General features: G+C 38.8%; 1 protein-coding gene across 1 annotated transcript in view; it reads left to right on the top strand.

The window, feature by feature from the left end:
* Positions 1 to 26,625, top strand: part of Col8a1 (collagen type VIII alpha 1 chain) — a 126,713-nt gene that overhangs the window by 75,287 nt on the left and 24,801 nt on the right. The window contains exon 2 of the mRNA XM_041673304.1: positions 819 to 936. The gene's annotated coding sequence lies outside the window, so the exon portion shown is untranslated. The remainder of the gene's footprint in view (positions 1 to 818; positions 937 to 26,625) is intronic.

Below are 26,625 nucleotides of genomic sequence, written 5' to 3'. Positions count from 1 at the left end.
TCAACTGTATGCAAATGAGATGGAAAATGCATGACTTTTCTTAAAGGAGACTACTTTCTCACAAACTGACTTCCTATATAGGAAATGCCACAGCAAAGGGTCTCTAATTTTTGTCAGCAAGAATGGAACTAATGAAAACTTAGTCCATGGTGATGAAAACTAATAAAGACAAAAGGTGCATGATCTATTCGTACAAATTCATACATGTGTGTCTCTAACTAATGTGTTAAGAAAGGAAAAGTGTTTCTGGGTACTGATTTCAGAAATTTCAGGTCAAGAGCTCTTTCTTAACTTTGTTGCTTTGAGCTTCTAGTGGTACATTATTGTGGCAATGAGTGGAAGAGGAGGCTTGCTCACCTTGTGATAGCCAAAAAAACAAAGGAGAAATGTCAGGGTACCAATGTTTGTTTCCTCAAGGGCATTCCCCCAGGGAACTATATCCTCCTACTAGGCCACACCTCTCAAATGTTCCACTGTCTCCCAGTGACCACATGGACTAAACAGTCATTTAATATATGGGCCTCTGAAGAGATTCCAGATCTAAACTATAGTAACCTATTTATAAAAGTATACATAGAGTTGTGTAAATAAAAGTAAAACACACGCTTGCTCACTCTCTTCATATCAATACATAAGAATCTTTATTGTGTCTTGAATGTGCACTGAAATTTTGTTTATAAATTTCTACTATAGAATTTCTCATATAATAAGTTGTATATACTATCAAATTCTCATGTGATAGAAAGATATAGTTGGTAATAATTACCTTCTTACTTTGCATACAAAGGAGTAAAAGCATGCTCATTTTTCTACTTCAGAAGCTGTTCTGGAAATAAAGAAAATCCTGTGACGAGACAGGCCCCAGGCCCGCGGTGCTACAACAAGAGGCAAAGAGGAATACTCGTCCTCCATTCCCCTGGCCAGCCAAGTCTAAATGTAAGTTTGAAGAGGGAGGAAGGCACCAGCCACGGGTTGGCCCACAGGTGAAGCAGAGGCTTGTTGCCATGGAGTTCCTAAACAATTAGGCAGATAGGTACCCAGCCTTTCTGCAAGAGCTATTGTCCTGTCTCCCATACTATCTACACCGCTGAAAAAGACTTGAGACTATCACTAACATCAAGCTTAAAAAATAAACTCACAGTAACATGCAGAGTACAAGTCTAGCTGATTTGTAAGTCCGGGCATGTTGAAGTAGAGTCTCAGAATAATCATTTCCATAGGACCGGAGTAGGTATCCAAGTGTTCGCCAGATGTTAGTAGCTAGATTGTACAGGGAAAAATTGCTAACTTAAGCTTCTTTTCATGATTCAGCAAAGGATTTTAGGTAATAAAAGATCTGGAGATTTGTAAAATAAATAATTCCAGTGCAAATGGGAAAATTAAAATAATCTTATCATCTCTCAGACATGTCTATATGTGTTTTTCTACCATTACCATATTTCTCTTAATTGGGCCCATTTTTTTCCAGCTGATATTTTATAGTTTGGAATTATGAGTTATAATGAAGAAATTATTCATTTCAGATGACTGAAGTGATATGGACTGAATTTTCCCAAGGACAATCTAGGATGTTTGAAGCACCGCTTGACAGAACAAATGTGGTTTTGTTCACATGAGATATATAATATATCCACAGTGAAAAGTAATACCAGCATGGCAGAATCTTTTATTCTTTAAGTGATGTCTCCGTAGAAGCAAAAAGTATAAAGTACATCATTAGCTTTTGAACTTTGATGGAGAAAAAAGTCCAAAACATAGCATCCATTTCTGACAAGTAGACGTTATCCCAGAGTAGCCACACCGCCCTATGCTTATTACCGCGGCCTGGTTTTAAGTGTGACTTTTGGACTCATGGCTTGCAAGTTCCTAATATATAGCAGCACAATGACTTTTTTACAGTGTAGCTTTAGTTTATCATTGAAAGGCTGATATGTTAAGATTCTTCGGGTTCTTTGTGCTCTTGTGCTGGAGACTCGTTTGAACAAAAAGACACATCCGGCACAGCATCCCACCACACATCATGACCTGTCTCAATATGAATCCATTCAGAACACCTGCAGGAATGCAGACAATTTAATGATCTTACTAAGACATTACACTTTTAATATAGATACTGCCAACTATTTGGACTGGGTTTCATCAAAATCAGACGTTCTCCAAATAAAATACTCACAATGCAAAGTCATTGAATAAAATATACATGTTTGTTTTAGCAATAGATTGATTATAGGATTCAAGGTTATGGAGGTTGGAGAAACCAGTGGGCAGAGGCATGGTATGGGTTGTATCCACTCTTGGGGAAGGCTATGAGCTAAATTCCAGAGAAACTGTCGATGTTACAACCAGCTACAAACTCAGCTTCTGGATTTCTTGTGACAAATTCTTGCTGCCAGGGACATGGATAGGCTCACCCAGTAAAAAAATTACAATAATAATGTTCAGCTATATCATAAAAAATGCAGAAGGTGATTATTACAGGGCAAAGGAGGGGAACTGCTTGGGAAGTTGTGGTAGAAAGATCAAAAATACATTTTATTAGACTTTTAAAAAATTAAGTTCTTTGTTTTTAAACTAAGGTGCAAATGCAGTAAAATGTAAAAGTGACTCAATGAGCTATTTGAGTCCAGAGCAGTGGTTCGGCGAGTCGGAATAAAAATCACCGCTACTCAATATGGCAAGTTCAGGCATGACTGAACTTTCTGAACTGACTGAAGCTTTAATCACCGGTTTTCTAATGAAAATAACCATCTGAAAGTCATTTGAAAGGGTTCTGATTGAGAGGAAAATAAAGAACTTTTGAGTATACATCTTTTTCCTTGTCAAAATGAATTGTCAAAATGAATTTCACGTAGAACTAAAAGTCTAAGTGTTTTTTCAATGTCTTTAAATTCTGCAAAGATGTCCATTTTACACAATAGAAAAAAATGACCAAAATGCATAAATAATATGAACATTATAACAGGCATACAGACCATTATATGGCTCTGGGGCTTCCAAAATTACACAAGGGATCTTCCTAAATTTTTCCTTAATTTTTAATTTTTTTTTAAATTTATTTTACTTAACAATTATAGTTTCCCCTCCCTTCCCTCCTCCACCTTCCCCCGTCTTTCCTCAACCTACTCCCATCTACTTGTCAGAAAGGGTAAGGAGTCAACAAAGCCTGGCATATTCAGTTGAGGCAGGATCGATCCCCCATCCTGCATCAAGGCTGCACCAAGGCATCCCACTATAGGCATGGGCTTCAAAGAGCTAGCTCATGAACCAGGAATAGATCCTGGCCCCACTCCCAGGGGTCCCACAAACAGACCAGGCTGCAAAGCTGTTGCCTAAATGCAGAGGGCCTGGTTTGCTCCCCAGCTAGAGGGCTAGAGTTTGTGAGCTCTCACAAGTTCGGGTCAGCTGGGTTTCCCAATTAAGCAGAACTGTTTTTCTGATCAATTTTTATCTTCTAAAGCACAGATTACCTATGCATGTACCACAGACATCTGGGTACATGTATTCCACACTTTCTATAATGAAACGGCATATAGGTGAGTGATTTAAAAAAAAGAAAAAGAAACAAACTTCTTTTGACAATTAAACATCTAGCATGCCTTACACACAGTGAGCACCAGATAATCTGGGTTGGGCCCACAAATTCCCACTTTCTGTTTATCATTACTGTGCCTCTCGGAGCCACACTGTAAGTGGTGTTGTCTCACACATAAGTATTAATGAAGTACATCTGTAACCAAAAATATCCACGGAAAACTTGCTGAATTGATCCATATCTGATTTATTAATCAAGTCCAGTACAGAAGGACTTTCTTGTGGTTGTACTGTTTTAGAGATAAATGGAGTTGAGAAGCTATAGTTTAATTCAAAAGTCGTTTGAAACTTTGAAGAATATGGGGTTTTATGTTATATGACATCAGTAAAGTTCAGTCCTTGATGACTATAATTCTAGATATATATAAGGATATAAATATCCTTACATATACTTTTACCTCAAAACATTATGCAAGTAGCTGTTCAATATGGAATTTACTTCTTAATGTCACCCTTCTCTTTCCTCAATCCTTTAAATACAAGATTTTTTTGAAAAAAAAACACCATTTTTAAACTAGTTTGGCATGAACAGCCTTTAGCTGAAGCAGATGGCTGAAAATCAGAGGCCTCAGATACTATCCTTCATTCTCCACCAGTTTGGAATGTGGCCTTGGGCAAATCATGAGAGCAAAATCTACAATAAAAGAAGCAATAATGCCTTGCATGTGCATGGCATTTTATGGTTTAACAGCACACTTTCACATACAATATCATATTTAATCTTACCCCCAGCCTCCTGAGAGAAATATAGTAGTATTATAAAATTTTCCATTATAAAGAACAAGGATTTGAGACTCAGGGAAACTAAATCACTTGTTCATAGTCATAGCGGTAGCAAGTATCAGAGCACAGACAGTTTTAGATGCAGGGCTAGTCTCTGTCATCCCTCTAACCCACATCATCACTCTCTGGTGTCTTCCAATATAATAAACTTAGACATTAAGACATACTCTCAATAGAAGATATATCATGCTTCCTAGAGCAAGATAAAAAAAAAAGAACGCATGCTGAAATTATATTTGTCCTATCCTGAGTTGAATGAAATAGCATAGATTTAATTAATGTGTTAATGTGCATAACTCGGTATGAGTAAGTTAGCCTGTCTCTTTACATCTTTACAGCTTTTATCACAGCTACCAAGATATGTAGGTGTGTATATGATTCACATGCTTCTGTGGGGTAGTGCTACACCAGAAAATTCCAGTGCTCAATGCCTGCAGTATGATTTCATGCTACTGGGCTTGTGTATGCACTTGCCTTGATGTGACTTAAACAAATTTCCCAAGATGCTATCAGAGCATAGGTATATTAACGTCAAAGAGTCAGCCTTACTTGTATACCTTCTGTATGCAGGGGAAAGATGGAGCTTCACTCCTGGATGCTTCAAAATGCTCATCTATGACAAGGAGTTCATTTTAAACTTGCTTCATGCATGAAAGTCTTAGGAACTAAAATTCCACAGGAAAATCATAAATTATATTCATAGTTCTGTATCACTGCTTATTTTAAAAAGTTTTCTTCCATAAATACTATGAGTAAAAAAGATATCTGTTACACTAGTAAAGGTGAAGCTAAATAATAATTATTTGTTAAATTTGTTACCTGTAAATTTTGTCCTGTTTACTATAACCCCAAAAGTAACAGCTCTTTTGGAAAATCTAACTGAAAAATCTTCAAGGAAGAATATAATTCCAAACACTAACAGCTAACATCTACCTGTCATTTACTATATGGGCTCAAGTCTTACCCTAAAAGCTAGACTAAAATTGACTCATTTAATTTCCTTAGAGGTTTGAAAATCAGCAAGAGGAAACAGAAACCAAAACTCTTCGTTATTATTGCTTCTTCAGTTCTAACTGAAGTCAATGCAGCTAAGCAAGACAACATCCGGTTCTTTGGGATTCACTCAGTATTACTGATTTCAGCTCTATCAGCATTTGGGTCAGAGACAGTCGTAAACACTATGGGGACATTGACCGGAAAGATTGTCCTCAAAGAATGCACCAGCTTGTACGCATGTGAAGAGCATACATTTACAAACAAGAGTTAGAAAAGAGAGAGTCATTCTCCTAGTTAGGCTTTCTATCCTGTGAAGAGACACCATGACCATGTCAACTCCTATAAAGGAAAAAAACATTCAATTAGCGTGGCTTACATTTTTCAGAGGTTTAGTCCATTGTCAACATGGTAATCGTGGTGTGGCATGCTGGCACACAGCAGACATGATGCTAGAGAAAGAGCTGAGAGTCTTACATCTTAACCCATTGCAACATGAAGTGGTCTAGTTTACTGGGCATGGCTTGAGCATATATGAGACCTCAGAGCCTGCCTTCACAGTAACACACTTCCTCCCATAAGGCCACACCTACTCCAATAAGGCCACACCTCCTAATAGTGCCATTTTCTTTAGGGGACATTTTCTTTCAAACCACTGCAGTTTTCCATCACATTCTAAAGATCATCTGTGTATTATAAAAAAAAATAAAATCATTTTAGACCTCATTCCCCAGAGCAGTAGCCTTGTGAATAAAAAAAAGTTCTCATTAAAAAAAAAAAAAAGAATGAATTTCTGGAAGTTTGACTTCTTATTTGGAGAGAAAAAAATAAATACTTTCTAGAACAAATGAATCCAAAGAATGGCACATGCACACACACAGAGAACAGTCACCAATCAAATCACAATTTCTAGTCATTCACAAAATAAGAGACTGAAAGTATGTGTATAATTTTTAAAGATTTCCAAGTAGAATGTTCTTAATGCCTACCCAGAATAAAATCAGAAAGAAAACTGTTACCAATAGCCAGCTCTGGGTGACAGAATTCCAGATACTTCTACATCCTTATTTAAATTTTTATGCAAAATTTTCAAAGTGACCACATATTGCTCGTGTGTGTGTGTGTGTGTGTGTGTGTGTAAATTTGTTGCAATTGATTCCAAAACTGATGTGAACTAGAAAGACAACTATCCCTGGTATGGGAAATAGTTATTAAATATAATTTTGTTATCAATCACAAATGTACCAAAAATAATAACAATGATTTATAGATTATTCTTTCTTGATCATAGTTTCTTTCTCATTCAGAACAAAGCACCCTGTAGATTATTCAAGCACCAAAGACTAAAAAAAGTTTTTAAAAAAATTTTCTAGATACTCTTGAGGTAGCAGGACACTTTCAGACACAAACATACGTTTAAAGATTAAAGTTGTAATGTATACGTAAAGCAGCCATGGCCACGGTCGTTCTCAAAAGCACAGGCAGCTGCTGTGAGCTGCACTTCTTTTACCTTCCAACAAGTGGGCCATGAACCACTAATGCAGTCTGTTAGAATTTGCCTTTGTGTTACCCAGGAAGACATGCAAAAGGCCGTGTGTAAATAAGTCACGTAACTGCAGCTTTGAGGTAAAATAGGGTCTCGCTGAAACTAACAGATAAACTACAGAACTGTTTTGAGGATCCTACATCAACTCATAGAGGCCTATCTGGTCCAATACATTCTTTTATTAATTCAACACTAAAATTTTGCTACAGTGAAAACTCAGAAATTAGTATTCTGTGCCATTTATTTGTTACCTCATAAGTACACAGATCCTCGGGGCTGTCTTTTCAATTATTCTATCCAATACAAATATTTTATAGATCAAAACCTACATTATAGAAAAATAATTTTCTCGTGAAAAAGTTAAATAGCTAAAAAAATAAAAACAGAATCTAAGTAATCCTTGACCATCTGTACTTACTAGGAAGGACCATGCACAGTATTTTGAATTTTGCCAAACTTTTCAGAACAATTTGAATTTCCAGTTTAGTAGTTGGCACTTCTAACCAGGGAAGATAAGATGCAAAGGTTGACTGTGAAAAATCACATTCTCAGTAAGTGCTTATAAAATAGAAACAAAAATGTAATAAAGCCGTGGTTTCAGAGCAGCTAGTCACTCATGACTCAGCTTCCTCTTCCTAGTGACTCAAGTCTTTGCCACGTTTCCCTCACAATTCTCCTATTATCATGATAACCCGGCCACGTCCAACATTCCAGATAAATGAAGAATAACCGGACGCTTAGTCCTTGAGCTGAAATAAAGAAAGAGAAACAAAAACCTTCTAATTTTATACACTTATGAAAAATGCACTTGCGATAAGATTGCCTAATGGTCATCCCTGAAAACATATACAAACAAGTAACACTAAACATACAGAAGGTCATATGTATATATTTGGCATATGTGTGTGAAAATATATTATTGTGAAAATATTTTCACATGTATATGTGAGGCATCATTGTTTTTACCTAATGCATAATACATACAGGCACAGATATGTGTTTATATAGAGATAAAGAAAGAAAGAAAGCAAGAAAGCAAGAAAGAAAGAAAGAAAGAAAGATGTACATACATAGATATCTATGTATGTATTATTATGGATAATGCAATGGACAAATGGGAAGGGGAAAATGTAAATATAACCTCAAAAAACATTTTAAAAAGTAAAAAAGAAAGTATTGTAGTCCTATTGTGTTAAGACACTTGCTCCAAAAAGAAGAACCCTTCCAACTTTCTCAGATTCACTTCCACATTCTTACTAAAACCCAGACTCATCGCCAACTACTAGTCTTCCTGCTATCCTGCCCTGAGGTTACTTACTAATTGAATAGCCCCGAAAAAAGCTATTTTGCAGAGATGTTACTAAGTAAGGCATTTTTTTTCATTTTTAATTTAGTGGAAAGTACTATAGAAACATTGTTTATTGGTTACTAGTATCTAACTAGTAAGAGTTGCTGACCCATACAGATAGTAGTTATAAGTTGCCACTGAGCTGAGTGAGAAGGAATTGTACTTGCTTAGAAAGGTCCTACTTGCATAAGATAAAATAGGACTAAAGCATGCATTTTTTACTTTGATAAAAAATCAAAACAGGGGAGAGCGATTATATTAAGAATGTATTCATCTTTCTCTACAAATGTATACTTACTTCACATTACAGAGAATGTTCTAGAAGAAGCAAATATTAAATCTATTTTTAAGTGCAATGTCCCTCTCAGAAATGGAAACAGAAACACCGACTTTCCGGGAAAATATTGCAATGTGTGCATGTCTATTATCATCTGTAATGCAAGGCTGAGAGTGGATGTGTGCAAAGTTGATAACAGCTATAAAATGATCCGTGCCGTGTTCACATGAACAGGCGATGAGTGTCAGCTATGGCTAATAGACATAGTACTGCTGCTTAAAACTTATTGACTACATTCTCCCTTTGAACAAACCTTGCTATTCCCCAGTTTCATGACTCTGTGGCCATATACATGCTGATGGCTTGTTCTAAAAGCAGTTCTTCTCCATTATCTGGTGATCTACTACCTCATCTGGTGAGCATCAGCCACATCCAGAGTTTAGCTCGAAAGTTTCCACCTTTGCCTTTCTTCCCTAATCTCTAGTGGCATCCACCTGTCTTCCAAGACTCTCTGCATGTAAGTTTTTTACATATAGCTTTTTTATTTGATTTTCTCTTCCTCCACTACATGGATGCATCCACACTTCAGGAAATGCTTCCTACAAGTTGTCTCACACACACACACATACACACACACGCACACACACACAAATAGAAATATATATTGAAATCAATAAACTCTTGCATAAATAATGCATGCATGAGTTTTTTTAATTAGGACACATGTGTAAGTGTATAGCCTCAGTTTGGAGGAGGAGGGTGGTAAAATGCATTGTTGGAAAAGCTGGGGTATTCAACATGAATAAATTCTGACTCTACCACATCTAATGCTGGGGATTGCCATCATTTTCAGTACATCCTTTTACATTTTACAAGAGTCATAACTTGGCAATGGTTTCATTTAAAGTGAAACGTAAGTGGGGAAGGAATGTGCTCTGATGAATCTGCCAGGGCCAACATTTATATTATTTGAAAGGTTGTTATCTCAGTGGTTCACAAACTTGAGCAGGCACAGGAATCACCTGAGACGCTTATTAAAACACTGACTTCCTGATTGCCAGACCTAAGAAGGCCAGGAACTTGCATTTTGAATACATAACCAGGCAATGCTAACGAGTGAACACACTTTAAGATCACTGAAGATCTTCTTAGCCCAGGATTTTGACTATTGTCACCTGATCTAAAAACACTCCTGATAGGCATTTGGCAAGGGAACCCTGGCTCAGTATAGCTGCGCTTAGAAGGACTAGCACCCATAAAGGAGTGCCGAGAACACCTACAGAAGGCAAGCTTTGCTGGCTATAGTTTTGTTTAAGGCTCATGGAGTAAGAAGGAACAGCTTGAGTCTAAAGCTCCAGAGCACAGGAAACGCTGTTGCCAAGGTCAGACCCATTGAGGTCAACCATCTGCTGCTAGTTTTATGAATCACAATTGCCATCTAGTGACGCCTTTGAATAACTACATTGGAAGGTGATGAAATGATTTCGAAATAGCTTCTTCCTGTCTTCCTGTCTGTCTGTCTTTTTTCTTCCTTTCTTCTTTTTTCTTTTTCTTAATTCTTTTGACAAAAGTATGTTCAAGATAAGTATAAAAATAAACTTTAATATGCTCTGATCATATCTGCATTTGTACAGAAGTACTGAAAAATGAATACATGCCTAATATTTACTGTGTTGAGACCCTCTATGCTTTATATATACTCAATTATTCATAGCAACTCAGTGAGATACAGTTTTTTCTCCATTGTAGAGACAAAAGACAACTACAAATGTAAAAACTATCATCTACCTAGCAAATGGATTTTGCCAGAGATTGGACTGGACCAAGGCAGTTGCTAAGAAATACACTAGGCAGTCTCTCATAACAGCAACATATAAAACCGATTTAAGTGTCCGCTGTGGGAGAGCAGGGTGATTTATACTGATGATGCATTTCTGAAAAAGAAATTTAAAAAAATGAAAACTGTGCTATCATCTCTCTCTCTCTCTCTCTCTCTCTCTCTCTCTCTCACACACACACACACACACACACACACACAAACTGTGTGAAGTAACAGATATATTATTTAGCTAGATTCAACTATTTTACAATCCAAATCATAATATTGTAGATCATAAGTACACATAATTTTGAGCATCTTTTTAAATTAGTTCCTTTATTAACTTAAAAAAACACAGCTGATGAAACAAACGGTCTCTATAAAGAGCCCCCAAACGTAGGTGAGCAAAGGCGATTCTTTCTGAATTTTCCCAATGACATCATCTCACGTACAGTAATTACAGAAATATTCCTACTCACAGGCAGCCCAGCTGCATTAAAGGGGGAACACTGAGATGGAATCAGACTTGGAATCAGTTTCAGCTCTCTTTAGTCGGGTTATCCAAGGAATGTGGCCACAAGAACAAACAGTACTGCCACTGACACTGTCTTAGTTAGGCTTCGCTGTGATGAAACACTGTGACCAAAAGCGGCTTGTGGGGGAGGGGGCATTATTTGGTGTATGCTTCTTCATTACTGTTCATCACTGAAGGAAGTCAGAACAGGGACTTGGGAAGGGCAGGAATCTGGAAACAAGAGTATACCACTTGTACCTGGTATTCATATGGCACTCAGCAAAGCATTGAATGAATGAAGAAAGCTTCAAGTTTGGCTAAGTTGAGTGAGATGCAGAGGAGGGGGAGGACAGAAGCTTTTCTCTCTAGGTGAGGGGGCGCTTGTGTAGGGCATCCTTCTCTCTGGTGTAACCCTTAAGCTTATTGCAGGATGTAATTCAGTGACAGTGAGTCTTACAGATTGCCTTGGGTTCCCCAGGTTCTTATGTGATCTACATTCATCACCCATCTTTGTCCTTAGAGGTGACACTGTCAGCCTAAAGGGTTTTGCTTTAAAAGAAAAAAAAAAATGAATGGCTGGCAGACCGACAGCCCTAAAAGTTGCCTTTTTCTGACCACTTCCTCAATCAACCTATGCTATAAGATCTGTGTCTATAATTCTAAATTGACTTAAACTCACATGAGTTCTTTCACGCTCTCATCCTCTTGGTCAGTGCCGGCCTCTTTCCATTGCTGTCATTGCATTTGTTCACATAGTTATCAATAAAAACTAATAAAGAGAGAAGACTGGGACAGGCAAAGGAAAATGGATGGATACATGTGTTCCCAGACTAAGCCCCTTTTAGGAAAGTATTTGATAGCAAAACAGAGGTCTCACACTTTTGAAGCATAGACACCAATCTGGATTTTAAAGTCTGTTTTCATTCAGCCCCAGGAATCGGTATGAATATCTCCTTATATCCAAGTTTCTTTTGAGATCCTTGGATATAAGACTTTTTAAATGCCTATGAGTCATTGCAAAGTGAGAAAATGAATAGATACATTAAATGGGAAAGGAGAGATAACAAAATAAGCCGTATCCATCTCCCCTCTTGAGGAAATCATGTTTTAAATCGGTATAAGGGGGAATTTTACTTAGCCTGATGTACTTACAAGTAGAATGTCTTCCAGGATACAAGAGCCTTTGGCAAACTTTGGTTGGCACTTATACATAATAGGTAAAAAACCTTTTTGTTCTTTGGCAGGTCTTAAAAGGGCACTGAAGAGCATCAGACAGACCTTCCAAATTATAGATAGCCAAAAGTGGGGTGATCCAAAACCACAGCTTCCCTGGTCAGATCAAAACCCAGTGAAGTTATACCCTGAGCATTTTGGAGTGGTAACTGTGGAATGTAGCTCCATAGCACACCATGGCTTCACAAAGTAAACTGAGCTCATCAGATGTGTTGATGTGTTCCTTGCACTGGAGACAATTATTCTTGATGTCATGGAAAGTGCTGAATCAGAAGCAATTACAGTTCAGACATAAACTATTAGCAATGCGGATTTCAAGAATCAGCTGCAGCAAGTCTGTGCAAAATGTATATTTCTGACCTTTCCTCTATGATTGCCCAAGTAGGTTCCATGGGAACAGACTGGCAAGGAGAAAGGCCAGTGAGTAAGAAACCAATGGTCTGTAAACCACACATGGGGAAGCCTTGTTTGGGAGTATGTCACTTGAGCTTCTGGAAGTCAATCTCTATAATTCCCTGCACCTGCCAGGAGACTTGAATTTGGAAGATACTATGAATATATTTAGTGCAGGAAAGGCAGTTCACATTTTATAGATTCCAGGCAGGGATTGATCTACATATTCTACACATATTAATCTATTCAGAATCCCCAGTGGTGGGCACTGTGCCTGTACACTGTCCAGGCAATAGTCTATGGCTACCGTCTTTCGTCCACCACCTCCTCGGGAAGACCCCTTGTTTACTACCTATTGGAATTTATCACATCTCACTCTCATCCCACATGCTCCTTCCTCTCCCTTCCATCACTTGCCTCTGTCTAAAATGACCTTATTAGGCCCATTGCCTGACCCCTCCACACAAACAGGACTCTGTGCAAACAGGAATCTCATCTGTCCCTGTAGGGAAGCACAGTGCCTGACTCATATGAAACACTGAGGAAATAGTTGTTAAAGAAATGCACAGAAAATGCAAAGGAAATAAGTTGTATTTGCCAAATGCTTTCCTAAAACTTCCAAAGCCTATTATACAAGTAGAAAGTTCAGGAACAAATTCTAACCCCCAAATGCTCTCATCTACCCTTTCCCATTTACAGCATGAGAAGCAAGGATGGGGGATCATGAGAAACAAGGCTAGGGGTGGGGGGTAACAATTAAAATGGAAAGCCTGTACTTTGCTTGATAATGAACTCTGAAGATATCAGACAGATCCACGTTCAGACATATGTAAAAGACACATGCTGAGGTCAAAGGTAAGTAATTTGCAGACTGACCAAATGCTTTTATTAGCTAAATAGTGGCTCTGCTTCACTAGTTCAAAAGCTGCATCTATGTGGTTCTAAAAGAGAAAATTAAGTCAATGAAGCTCAGGACAACTGTTTTTAAAAGTAGGAGGAATGATAGGCCAATTTGCTCAAAACGGTGAGTGTGTCAGGATCTCTGACTGTGTTGCTGGGTGCCAACAAAGTCATCATCAGGACCCAAACAGGCTGTAGCCTCTAGAGACAGGATGTTTAATTATAAATGGGTTTTTAATGAGCTTCTCATGTAGTATGGCTCAAAACCTTGGCTCCTTTGAGAGGCCCCACTTGTTAGTTGAGGTCATGTCGATGCTCACCAATCCCCCGTGGAGAAATATTGCCCTCTTTCTTTGCTACACTTATGGTACTGAGCCTCAAGCAAATGAGGGCAGCTGAATGAAACTTTTTGTTCCAAGCAACTTTTACCACTTCCACTAAAATACCAGAAAGTGAATGTTGTCGGTGATGTTACCAGATAGAAATATTCAAATATTAACTAGAAGCTTTTCAAAGCCCAACTGTCTTCCTCGCTTTATTTTGAGAGTGTCTTTTTGCAGTAGCCATGCATAGAGTTGGCTAGAGCCAAGTTGGCTTCATTAGTTTTCCCACATCGTGTGCAGAGGTCATGGAAAAATCTTTCCATTTTGGAAGGATTGCTGGTCTCCAATCACATTCATTTCAGTCATTAAAACCTAGTATGAAACTGGGAAGTACCAAGACAGATGAGGGGAGAGATAGATGAAAGGCACAGATAGTGAGTAATCTCTTACTCCAGAGGGCAAGAAATCTTTTCTTTGCAAAGACCTCCTCTTAGGACTAATTTTGCTGCTTTCCTCCCATTAAGAAATGTTTAGTCAAAATATTTGAAAGATAGGAATTTGTTTTCATTTTTAAGATTTTCCAAGTACAATCTAGTCTAGAACAAAGATAATTTCTGCATCCACCGCTCAAGCCCTCTGAAAACCATCTGGATAAACTCAAAGCCAAATTTAGCACATTTTGTTTTCTCTTTTGTGAGCAAAACATGATTTGGTTTCTACATTTCTCTGAGATCTATGCATAGAGCTGAAGTTCTCTGTCATTTCCTTATCAGAAGCAACAGGAAAAATTCCAGAAATGAAGAGTCACAGAGATTTATTGCCTCCCTTCCCAGCCTGACACTTGGCTCAGCATGAAGGAGCAATGGCCAGGAAGAAGTCCTCTGCTAAAGTATGAAGGGAACTGGGTGTTTGTGAAGTCCAGGCTTGGGAGTGACACAAAAGGAGTTTGGGCTTTTACACAGCCAGCAAATCCTGGTTTGTTTGAAGTCGGATCAATTGATTTCTTAAACATTTCAAATAAGCAAACTTCTGCAGGAAATGGGAGCCAGATGCATTTTTCACTCAGGAGTTCCTTGGAGGAGAGGTATAAAATAGTCCCACAACAGCTCCTCAGTTCATGTTGGCTCCCCTTGCACCTCAGAGCTAGACCTGCATGTTGCGAATGTTAGCGATGGGGATGGATGGAATAAGAAGAGGCTTTCTTGTTCAAAGAAAAGACCAGTAGTAGGTTTCTGATATAGGACTACTTTGTAAATGCTACAAATGACTTGAAAAGAGCTCACCCTGAGGAAAAGCAGCAGCAGCAAAGCTGGCACTGTGTCTGCAGTTTTATAAAGCCTCAGAGACAGGCTGTTGCAGCTCCCACTGTACACCTAGATACACTGAGGCTCCGTGAGAATCTCGGATTTACCAAAAGGCCACAAGGATTGTAAACAGAGAGACTGAGGTACACTTATCAAAGGAGATCTTGCTCAAATACCAAAGTGTACTCAGATCGGAGAAATTAGTCTAGGGTTCTGAGACCAACGCAGTGGGAACACAGCTACTCCCATATCTTTGATCAAACATTGATCCTCTTTAGGGAAGTTGTGGCCTACTGTGGCTTCTACATGGAACCATGTAGGGGAAAGGCACTTCCTTGCTAAAGTCACCAAACAAGAGCTCAGCCTTGCCACCTCAGGAAGCAAGAAGAGCCTCCACACAACATTCCCCCCAAGAACCATGAGGGCAGAATGAAGGTTCTCCCTCTCCATTGTTCTCTGCTTTGAGGCAGTCAAACAAAAGAAAAATGAAAACGAACAACTTGTCACACTTAACTGATGTCTTAACACTTTGTTTTGGTCCATGTGACTTTTACAGAAAATTAAATATCCTTGGTTTCACAAATGCTTCCAGAAGCCCCCAGTTTTCCTGGAATTTTTATTAAGAATTTCAGATATTCCAGCAATCATTTTTGAGACACCACAACTTTGGCTGACAGAGAATAGACACATACCATGTTCGGAACAATTGACCTCTAGGGATTTCCCTCTGCTTTCTTCTAGGCCTTTCTTCTCATGAAACTATCCCATTATTGGTTTTGATTTATTCGAATGATCATATTTTCTTTCCCAGAAATATAATTTTCAAGATAATGGAAAAAATAAAAATGGTAACAGGTAGTCATTCTCATACTATGCTACTTCTCTGTTCTTGAATTTCAGTAGATGCTCTGTTTCTTCAGCACTTCTGTATTGGCAAAGAAAACCATGGACATTTTAGCATGGTGTGTGTGTGTGTGTGTGTGTGTGTGTGTGTGTGTGTGTGTACACTACGTATGTCCTTGTTAAGGTAATATTTGTGATGCACTGGGAAAAAGTTCAAAGGAAAGTCCACATGCCATACATCTTGATATTTAAAACTTACTGAGCCAACAAACCATTAAATAACATGTTATATATCTCTACCTTGGAAAATAAATATGCTTTCATAAAAACCTGGAAGGCTAAATTTAAATTTCTTGAATTCCCTACAACAATGCATCAAAGTATAGAGATTCAGGGAGAACAACCTGGCCATCGTTCTCTTTCTCCTGCCTTCAGTTCTACCAGAGACCACAACAGATTTCCAAGTAATGTTCCAGGTATCCAGAGCATATTCAAGAAAGATACAAGCTCTGCATAGCATAATCTTTTGACTTCTTACACAAGTAAAACTGGGGCAAATGGAGCTGGAAGAAATTATCTGTGTGTTCACACTATCTGTGTGGTACCTGGGGATGATTTCCCAACTGGAAGAGCTTAGTGAGAATTAGCCTGTTCACTACACACCACTCACCCTTGTACATAGCCTTGAAATGTATCTCAAAATATCTAAAACGAGAGGCCCAAGAGCCAGGGCTTCATGTAAAGCAAGGTATCTCTACCTCAACTGCACTTAGGATTATTCAGTTTGCAATTTGAATTACAAGACCAGCCACCTGATTGCCTGTTCCAGAGGACTAAAGCTAATAAAGAAGCATAGCCCATGAGATAATCCCAAAGAGACACTAATCACAGTGAATCACTCTCTGAAGTAGAAATAAGTTTAAAGAGAGTAAATACACACATATAGATTTCATTGCTATAAATTTCTGTAGAATATAAACCAAATGTTAGACAGTGACATAGTCTCTGGGAAATGGTAAGCAGGGGTGAGTGCTTTGGGTTTGTGTTTGTTCCAAGTGAGGTTTCCCCTGCCTGTCTAAATGTCTACCTACTGCATCATTATGGCAATAATGATTGCTATTGCATTGCTCTTACTCTCTGGGAAATTCCATGGTTAGCATTTCACAAATAATTTCTCCTTATATCCTAGGATCTAAATGTTATTTTTACAGAGAAGGAATATGAGATAAATATATCCTTCTTTTTAAAACAAACCTTGACTGAAATAACATTGAATAATAAGGATTCCCAATTCCAAACTGGTAGGTGAACCCAGAGACTGTGATTCTGGAGTCTTTGTACCCAGCAATCTGTTTTCCTGCTTCTTGAAATGACCCAAGAACTCACTCAGCTACTTGCTCGCCCTCTGCACTCTGCTATGCTCCATAAGTGGACATGAATTTGGCCATGGTAGTGGGGGGTTGACCTAGACAAGACATGTCTTTGGCTGGCCTAATATGTTCTGCTTTCTTTGGGATTTGCAGTCTCCTCCTTCTTAGTCCCAATGGCAATCACCTGCCGGTAGCCTAAGAAAGCACAGCAGCCTCAAGTTCCCTGAACACCTAGTTGGATTTTCTTAACGGGATCTTTGTGAATGAGAATTTTTGAATCTGTGGTTTGTAAATCACTACATATCTGGCCTTATTTAGCCTTTTTTTCTAATTTCTCAGAAAGGTTCCTTGCATATAAAAGATATTTCTAAATGAATGAAGTTATACCATATTCGTCAATAACTTAGTTTTGATCTGGCAGCTTAATTTGAATATAAAGAACAGAATGTCGTATAGAAAAGCTCCAAATTCAAATATTATATGTGATACAAATATGAAAAAACACTATCTACACACACACAGGAAGAGAGAGAGAGAGAGAGAGAGAGAGAGATGTTTATTGAGAAGATAAATTCCAGTAATTGTACCTAGAACCTGAAAACAGATTTCATGAGCTCAAATTCTAGTCCTTTTATTTACTGATTCGAGAATGTTGTACATGCATTTAAATACACTATTTGTCCCTTTAGGGTGTTTAATGTGTTATTTAAGCCCTATATACTCATCTCTTCACAGGAAATTGGGACGTAGGAATCATGTACACAGAGGCACTTTTCTGAGGGTTAAATTAGTTCATCAGTTTAAGTGATTACAGGACTCAATCAATAGTAAAAGCTCTCAAGGATGTCTGGAAAACATTACATCTTCCATAAATGTTTGCTATAAGCATAAATATGGTATTTTTCAATGTAGAAATGTTTGTGTCTCCTAAGATATAGAGTAACATTATTATCTCTTTATGATTTGAGGGGAGGAATAGTTTAAGACAGGGTTTTTCTGTGTACCTCTGTAGACCAGCCTGGCCTTGAACTAAGAGATCCACTTGACTCTGCCTCCTGAGTGCTGGGATTAAAGGGGTGCGCCAACATGCCTAGCTCTCTTTATGATTATCAAGAAAATAGGTGGGCTGGAGAAATGGCTCAGCCGTTAAAGGCTAAGCTCAAAACCAAAAATATAAGAGAATAGCTAATAATAATAGTTAACCACATACAACCAGTACCAACAGAATGCAGTATATACATGTTAACACCAGGTGGGGAATGCAAAAACCTACAGCTTGAAAATCAAACTCAGAGACACAGTCTTAGCTATTGATGCAATAATTCTTCTCTTTTTCCAACAGCTTATCTGTGGGAATAATGGAAAACAGAGATGTAAATTTTAGCACTAGTCAGCAACAATTGCTGAAATTCACACCAGTAGAAAGAGAAAAAAAAACCCATAATCCCTAGCCAGCACCCCCATCCAGCAAGTAATGCAATGAGAAGTCACAAACATCCATTTTCTGTTTCAACTCTTCACAGTGAAGCTAGATGAAATTACAGCAGGACCACCAAGATGTTTCAAAGCATACATACCTGTTTAACTTCTTTTGGAGCCCAAATTCCTTCCTTTGTGTTCTTTCCTTTTGCTTCCAGGTAAAGGCTGAAGCACTTACTATATTGCACCTGGTTTACTGTTGACTTCATTGGCACAAGGTATTTTCTCAACATAGTTAGCCTAAGTCAGAAGTGAGATGGCCAGGGTTCTGTTTAGTAGTTTCTTTAACTTCTGGTCTTTAACTTTTGACCCAGCGAGTGCCTAGGAGTGTTAACATTTTGTAATTCCCTCCTATTTCTTTTCTGTGTTTTCCATCTCAAATCTTAATCCTCCGCTCTAATGTAGGAGATTTCTCTTCTGATACCTACACAAATGGATTGAAACATTACCATTTTTATTTCAAGGAAGTGTTTGAAACATCAAATCCAAAGCATATCGTAGAACCACAGGAAATTTCTTTCTGAAGCTAGTGTGTATTTACATCAGATGTTAATTTAACAAATCCAGGAGATAAGGACTTTTAATGGATGATTTTGTTATAGACTTGCATAAGATACCAAAATTTGTTGATTAAAAAGTATATAATATTCCTTTGAACTGGAAGCATAATGGTAAGAATTCAAAAAAATAATATGTGTTGTAATAATTGTCCTTTGTTGAGTTTCTACTAGTCAGTAGAAAACTATCCAACATTTGTTACCAAATATGATCCCTGTAAGGATTATTATTCCCATACTCTAGGAGTACACAAGCAGTAAGAAGCAGTCAGGATCTAAGTCCAGGAGGTCTTGAGTTCAATTCCTCTCACATTGTAGGTCACACTTGACCCTGGGTCACTGTAAGATACTTAAGAAGGAAGAATTGAGACTGCATCAGCTCAACAAATTCATGCAGTTAGGACTAGGAAGCAAATTATCCCTAAATCACTGGGGAAGGGATGTCAAGGTTTCTATCTCATTGTAGAATTCTTTAACCTTATCTCATTTGCCCCTGGCGTTTCCTTTGAAAAAAAAGAAAAATAATAATCCTCAGAGTGAAATGTGTCACTTTTATAGTTACTGTTTGCTCTGCTGACTGAGCTTCCTTTATAAGCTCAGTGCACTGAGAGCTAGCCTATGTCCTCCCGGAAAGAAGCCCCTTTGATGATGTGGTGCTGCTGCATAGCCCTGTGCTGCGCTAACTCCTTAGGAGTCCTTGCATATCTTTGCATTCTCCCTCAGCAGCAAAGCGTATACCATGTAAAGAGCACATGTACCTGGACATGCAGAGCCAGTTCCTGGAAAGCCAAGGCTATGCAGAGAAACCCCGTCTTGAAAAGATTTTAAAGTATACATGTAAATTGTAAATAATACCATGAATTCTTTTAAAACATGCTGCCTCCTGATAGTTGAATTATACATACCACTGTCCACCTTTTCTCCAAATGGTTTAATCCCACAGCCCAGGAAGAATTTGCTCCCAACAGACCTCCTTTTCCTACAGCAATCTCTACCTCTGACTGCTGAGGACCTACCCACTTTGCCACCATTTATTAATCCTAGAGCTCCTCGGACATGAGGTTTTCATTACTATTTCACTTTGGCACAGAAATATTTTTCAGTTTCTCCAGTCAAAAGCTTGGAAAAGAACACAGGAAATGTAGCCAGGAGAACTCTACAACAATATTTTTTAAACCTTCATATGTCCAGATTTAAAAATACATACATCTATCTTTTCTACAGGAACAGCAATAACTCTAAGATGACAAAATTTTTATTAATGTTCTTTGTAACAGCTGGTAGGCCCAACATGTTTCTGGATTAGGAAAGAAAGAGAGAAAGCTCAAATACCTCCCGTCTGCCCAGGGTGACCTGGCTCAGTCCTGGAGAGGACGGGGAGCGTTCCTTTCACGAAGTCACATTTTATTAGCAGGAACCTTTTGTTCTGACCCAAACAGATTTCAGCCCATCATCACCACTTCATTTGATTATCAAAACATCAGTCAACATGTGAGTCATCTGACTACTGTGCTTCTGAATCACAATAGCAGAGTATAGCGCTGCATCCTTAATGTGGTGAGAGGCCAGGCAGGTTCTCCAACATACGGGAGATGGGAGTCACATAATGCTACTGATAATCATAAATCATATTTATCGAAAGAGGGAAAGGGAAAACAGCACTAAAAAAATTATCTCAAACTAATTATCTCAAACCTGGAAAAAGATGTTGTCCCTTTTCCCCTTCATTTCTTACAAACTATGTGTGACAAAGACTGTGTATTTTTGTGGGCAGTAATGTGTAAGTATGATTGAAGAAGGTAAGGTCTAATGGTAATAAACAAAGAGGGAGTTGGCAAGACAGAATTGTCTATATTCTTCTTGACCTTTGGGTATAGGTCATGACACTTCTAAAATAAGGGACTTTATGACTTCCATTGAGGATAGGCAGGTACAATTTATTTGTGCCCATTTCAGTGGAGAAAAGCAGCAGACGGCCAAAAAGTGGCCTTCCTGGTTCTAAGATTTCCTTAGTTTCCTTCAGTTTGAAATATTCGTCATACCATGGTATGATAATTCAGAGCAGTGGATAAGACTTCTGTCCAATGTCAAAATGGCAGAGCCCTTAATGTTTTTAAATTGTATTCATTTATTAATTTCCCGGGGGAGGGGCATGTTGCCATCTCCTAACTGTGAAAGTCAGAAGACAGCTTACAGGAGCCAGTTCTCCCCATTCACTGTGTGGGTCTTAGAGATTACACTCAGGTCCTCAAGCTTCGTGGTAGGTTCCTGCTGAGCCATGTTACGGACCCATGAAGCCTGTTTATAAAGGGATTCATTACCCCTGACTGAAAACCCATTTGGTCACTTACCAATATGTACTCAACAAACTGCTATCTCCCAAAGTGTGCTCTGAGGAATACAGAAGCCAAAGATAGACATGGAACCTGATGTGTGTTACCCACTTAATAATAGAGGTAAAAAAACAGAGAGACCAGAAAAAGTTGTGTTTCTGCCTAAAAGTAAACACTCAAAATATATATTCTTATACCAAGAAACAAAGAGTACCATCTATATACAATCCATTAAATCAGTCATGTCTCACATTATGATCAAACACAGTGCTTGGGAAATAAACAGTAAATAAGGCAAAACGAATCTCCTCTCTCTATGGGCTCATAGACACTGTGGGGAAGAGGAACAATGAGGAAATTAATACACAGGGTGACATCAACTGTAACAAAATGCTGTGAATGAACTGAATGGATCTGATCAGTGCATTGGCCAGGATGATCAGGAAAGGCCTCTCACTGGGGATGGCATTTGGCTGGAATCCTACCATGAAAAGGCATTATCCCCTCGCTAGACCCTATTCTCACAGAAAGAACAACACAACCAAATGATGAATTCAGTGAACAAAGTAACTGGGTCTTGGACCAAGGAAAAGAAGCAACAACACGAGACATACACCAACCAAGATGCAGATAAGTAAGCTATGGAAAGGAATTTTGTTGGTTTTATAAAACAAAACAAACAACACTCAAAAAAAAAAAAAGTAAAGAAGCTATCAGAAATTTTTTGGCAGAACATTATTATATTATTTGATTGGTGTAAATGATAAAAATACTTGCATAATCACACTTCCACAAAATCAGTCATAAAGGACATTTGTACTTTAAAGATTTGCTTATGCATTTTATGTATATGGTGCTTGGTCTGCATGCGCACCAGAAGGAGACATCTGGTCCCATCACAAACAGTTGAAACCTGCCATGTGAGTGCTGGGAACTGAACTCAGAAAAAGCAGTCACTGCTCTAAACCACTGATACATCATAACGTACCAATTTTCAAATAATTATGTAAAATACACCATTTTTTTTTTTTTTTTGGTTTTTCGAGACAGGGTTTCTCTGTGGTTTTGGAGCCTGTCCTGGAACTAGCTCTTGTAGACCAGGCTGGTCAAAATACACCATTTTTAACCAGAAGTATTGTTTCAGCACTAGGTTACATGCGATGATTCGAAGTCATTATAAGATTTTTTTCAGTGATTTGGTGACCCATCCTTACTCAGGTGACATGAAAGACAACTTTAGCAAATGCTGACCAAGAAGATGTTGAGCAGAGCCAACTTGAAAGCACATTTCAGATTGGTACTCCTCAAGTCTGGTGTGCTTTCCACCAGCAGGTGTGTTTCAGCAGGAACCTTTCTAGAATATCAAGCTGGATTTGTGATCTGTGCTCATTTCATTCTATATAGCTAAGAATAAGTTGGCCTCTTCCGTTCCACTCATGAAAATCTAGCAGATTAACTGTGAAGATGCCCAGGAATCAAAAATATAGTACTTGACAGGTGTTCAGAGAATCTTAGCTCACTCGTTCTGTTGGTTCAAGGGAACCACATGGTATCATCCAAGAATATTAACAAGCCACTTCCCTCTGAGTTCTTCCAGTTGATCTTCACTCTTCTGCCTCCCATCACACGCTTCTTCTTGCATATGTGGAATACTACTAAAAGACGAGTGTTTTACCCAATAATATCATTATCAGTCATGAGTACCTTCCAGGTTTTCTTAAGGCAGAGGAGAGATTTAAGAAATCGAAATAAGGGTTTAAAATACTGTGTCCATAAATAACTTGGAAAATGTCCAGCCAATGGAATATGGTTCAGCGCCAAAAGCAAACAAGCTATCAAGCCATGAAAAGACATGGAGGAAGCTTACATAAGGCACGCTGCCAGTAATGAAGCTGGTATGAAAATCCTCCCTACTATGAGCTTGTGTAAACCTTTAAAACATGATTTGGTGGTTACAGGGGCTGAGTGGAGATGAATGAACAGGCAGGGTATTAAGGATTCTTAAAGGAGTGGAACTATGCCGGGTGATACTGGAATAGCAGGTGTGCATCAGTATCCCTTGCCCAAACTGCTGAAGGTACAATACCAAGAGAGGTTCCTGTTGTTATCAGGGATTTAGGGTGCTGTGCCTGTGTAGGTTCACCATGTGTAACAAGTGTACCACTCTGGTACAGGATGTTGATGATGGACAGGTTTGGAGAAAGGAAGGATGTTCAGGAACTCTACTCTTTCCCCTCAATTTTGCTGTGAGTTTTAAAATTATCTACTAATTTAAAAAGTTAAATAACACACAAAAAAGAATAAAACAAAATTCAATTGTTATATAATAAGGAGGGAGGCAGGTGACCCTTCATACCCCTCATAACATCATGTGGGTACCCCAACTCCACAGTGGGTGTTGACCTGAGATTTCTTTAGCACATATGAGGGGACTCAGTGAGCAATCTTGGAAAGCACTGGCTATGTTTCATAAATAAGACACAAGATAAATTTAAATCCTATCATAATTTCTATTCATATAGATTCTTATTTGGGGTATTTTGGCGAAGGAAAAAACTAGAGCGTTGACTCAGGCATTAAAAACTCTTGCCACTCTTCCTGAGGACCCATGTCCAGCTGCTAACACCCACACTGAGCAGCTCACAACCACTGTAACTCCAGCCCCTGGGGATTAGGTAGCAGCTGCATACATGTGGCACACACAGAGGCATACATATTTAAAAGTAAATAAATGTCAACAGAAACTGTTGTAATATGAGTTCTTTGATTTTCATTTAGTATTTTTCACATAGTATATATTTTACCTGCTTAATCTAAAAGCCCCTTTAACATGTGCTGAAAATAGCTACTTCTATACTCAATCAGGACTAAAAAACAAGCCACAGTTGTACCTATTTGTCTCTGTGTCAAATGTCTGCATTGATAACTGTAGGTAGAGGGGGAGAAATGACAGACTTGATGATTAGCTACAGATAGGTGCATACTTTTCAAATTTTTAAAAAGAAATTTTCATCATAGCTATTGTATTAGTCGGGGTTCTCTAGAGGAACAGAACTAATTGAATGAATCTATATAAACATAGAGGATTTATTAGATTGACTTACAGACTGTGGTCCAGATAGTCCAACAATGGCTATCTACCAACAGAAGGTCCAAGAATCCAGTAGTTGTTCAGTTTGCAAGACTTGATGTCTCAGCTGGTCTTCAGGATATACTGGTATCCTGAAGAAGTAGACTCCAGTGCCAGCAAAGGAATGGACTTTCCAGAAGTGAGAGACAGCAGGCCAAAGAGCAAGCTTCCGTCTATGTCTTTTATGTAGGCCGCCAGCAGAATGTACAGCCCAGATTAAGGTGGATCTTTCTACCTCAAGAGATCAAGATTAAAAATGAGGCTTCCCATTTCAAATAATTGAATTAAGAAAAAAATCCCTCATAGGTGCACCCAGAGACTGGGGTTTTATTTAATTTCAGATGTAGTCAGCAAACCAAGAAGAACCATCACATTTACAAACCATTTGACATTAGAAGTTAGAACAAGTAATAGGAGAATTTGTTATAATATATTATGATTCTTTTAAAATCCAGAATATCAACATACGCCAGAAATATATAAGTTTAGTAACTCCTCCACTTCTTATAGTTCTTATGACTAACTTATTATTTTATTGTTTCCATGTACTTCTGTATAAGGCCAAATATTCATGCAGATTTTTCAAATGTTCCTTATGCTTGCTGCGCAGTGTCTTCTATTTACATTCCTTGCAAGTCTTGTCCGATAGGTCTTGAAATAAGTTTGTTTTCTGTGGATACACATCAAGGACTGGACGGTAGAAAAAGCCCAATCACATGCTGGGAGGTGGAGGGAAGCCAACATGAGATTGTAAAACTGCTGGCAGTTACTGTCTTACTGAGTTGGCCAGCCTGATACACAACCAAGAGCTGAATGTTTCCCCGTTACTTACTCATGGAGATAGAACTGACTTAGGGGAGGAATCTGAGTGGTAGGGTCCTCAGCCAGGCAGCCCTGCTCTGTGAGTGGTTTCTGGACAGGACTTCATTCTCTACTCACTGTGTCTCCAGCACCTGCTTGGCACTTGCTGGGTACTGAACTGCATTGAATGGACAAATCAGTTGATTAATTACTGCCGGGCCCTTTTCTCTCATCCTTTGTTGAGAACTTGACTCTCTTAAATAGAATGTTGGACGGTGCTGGAGATTGTTACGCAAACAATGCCAAAGGGCCAAGAGGTGTCTATTAGGAGAAATTTATCAAGAGGGAGGCAGTAGCGAATGTGAGGGTCCTGGCTGTCCTTGGCACATTCCAGACCAAGAATCCGCACAATGATCTGCCAGGCCTGGAAGTCAGGCTCCAGGAGAGGGTGCTTGTCCGTTGGACTGTGAGGCATTTAAAGTGCTAATTGAAGAAGTGTCAGCTCTCTCCCCTCCACACACACCCACACACATCCCCCCACACACACACACACATGTGATCAGAGACTAAAATAAAACGGCAGCATGATGTGGAAGAACCTAGGTTTTGGCCTTCTCCTGGCCACTCATCCAGTGTAGCTGAAGAGAGAATCAGATTTGTTCCTGCCTAGGAGACAGCTTTGCAATTCTAGCTACGTGATGTGACCAAGGTGTCAGTATTTACTCCATATATATGCATGTTTGGGAAACAGTGGCCCCTGCCATAGGAGAATGGGAAAGAAGGCAGCCAGGAAGCCAAAGCTTCTCATCTTATGCACAAACCTAGAGGACAACCAGTCTCCACAGAGCATTGCTGGAGGTTAACTCTACTCCTATGATGCTCTCTACAGGAATATAGGAATCCCTCTAGAATACGACCACACTTACCTGTTAGTGGTAATGCAATAGCTACATATTATTCTTCCCATCATGACCAGCCATTCACTCCATGGCTTGGCTTCCTGCCTCCCTCTCACGTCTCTGTTCTCCCCAAGGTGCTTGTTACCTTGAACCTTCGCATTACTCTCTACCCAGTACCAGTCAAGACAG

Source organism: Microtus oregoni, unplaced genomic scaffold, assembly GCF_018167655.1.
Source record: "Microtus oregoni isolate MIOR12 unplaced genomic scaffold, Mior012 000023F_ref0000262, whole genome shotgun sequence".
NCBI lineage: Eukaryota > Metazoa > Chordata > Mammalia > Rodentia > Cricetidae > Microtus > Microtus oregoni.
The sequence above is the reverse complement of the archived record's forward strand: the minus strand, read 5'-3'. Positions and strand labels throughout refer to the sequence as shown.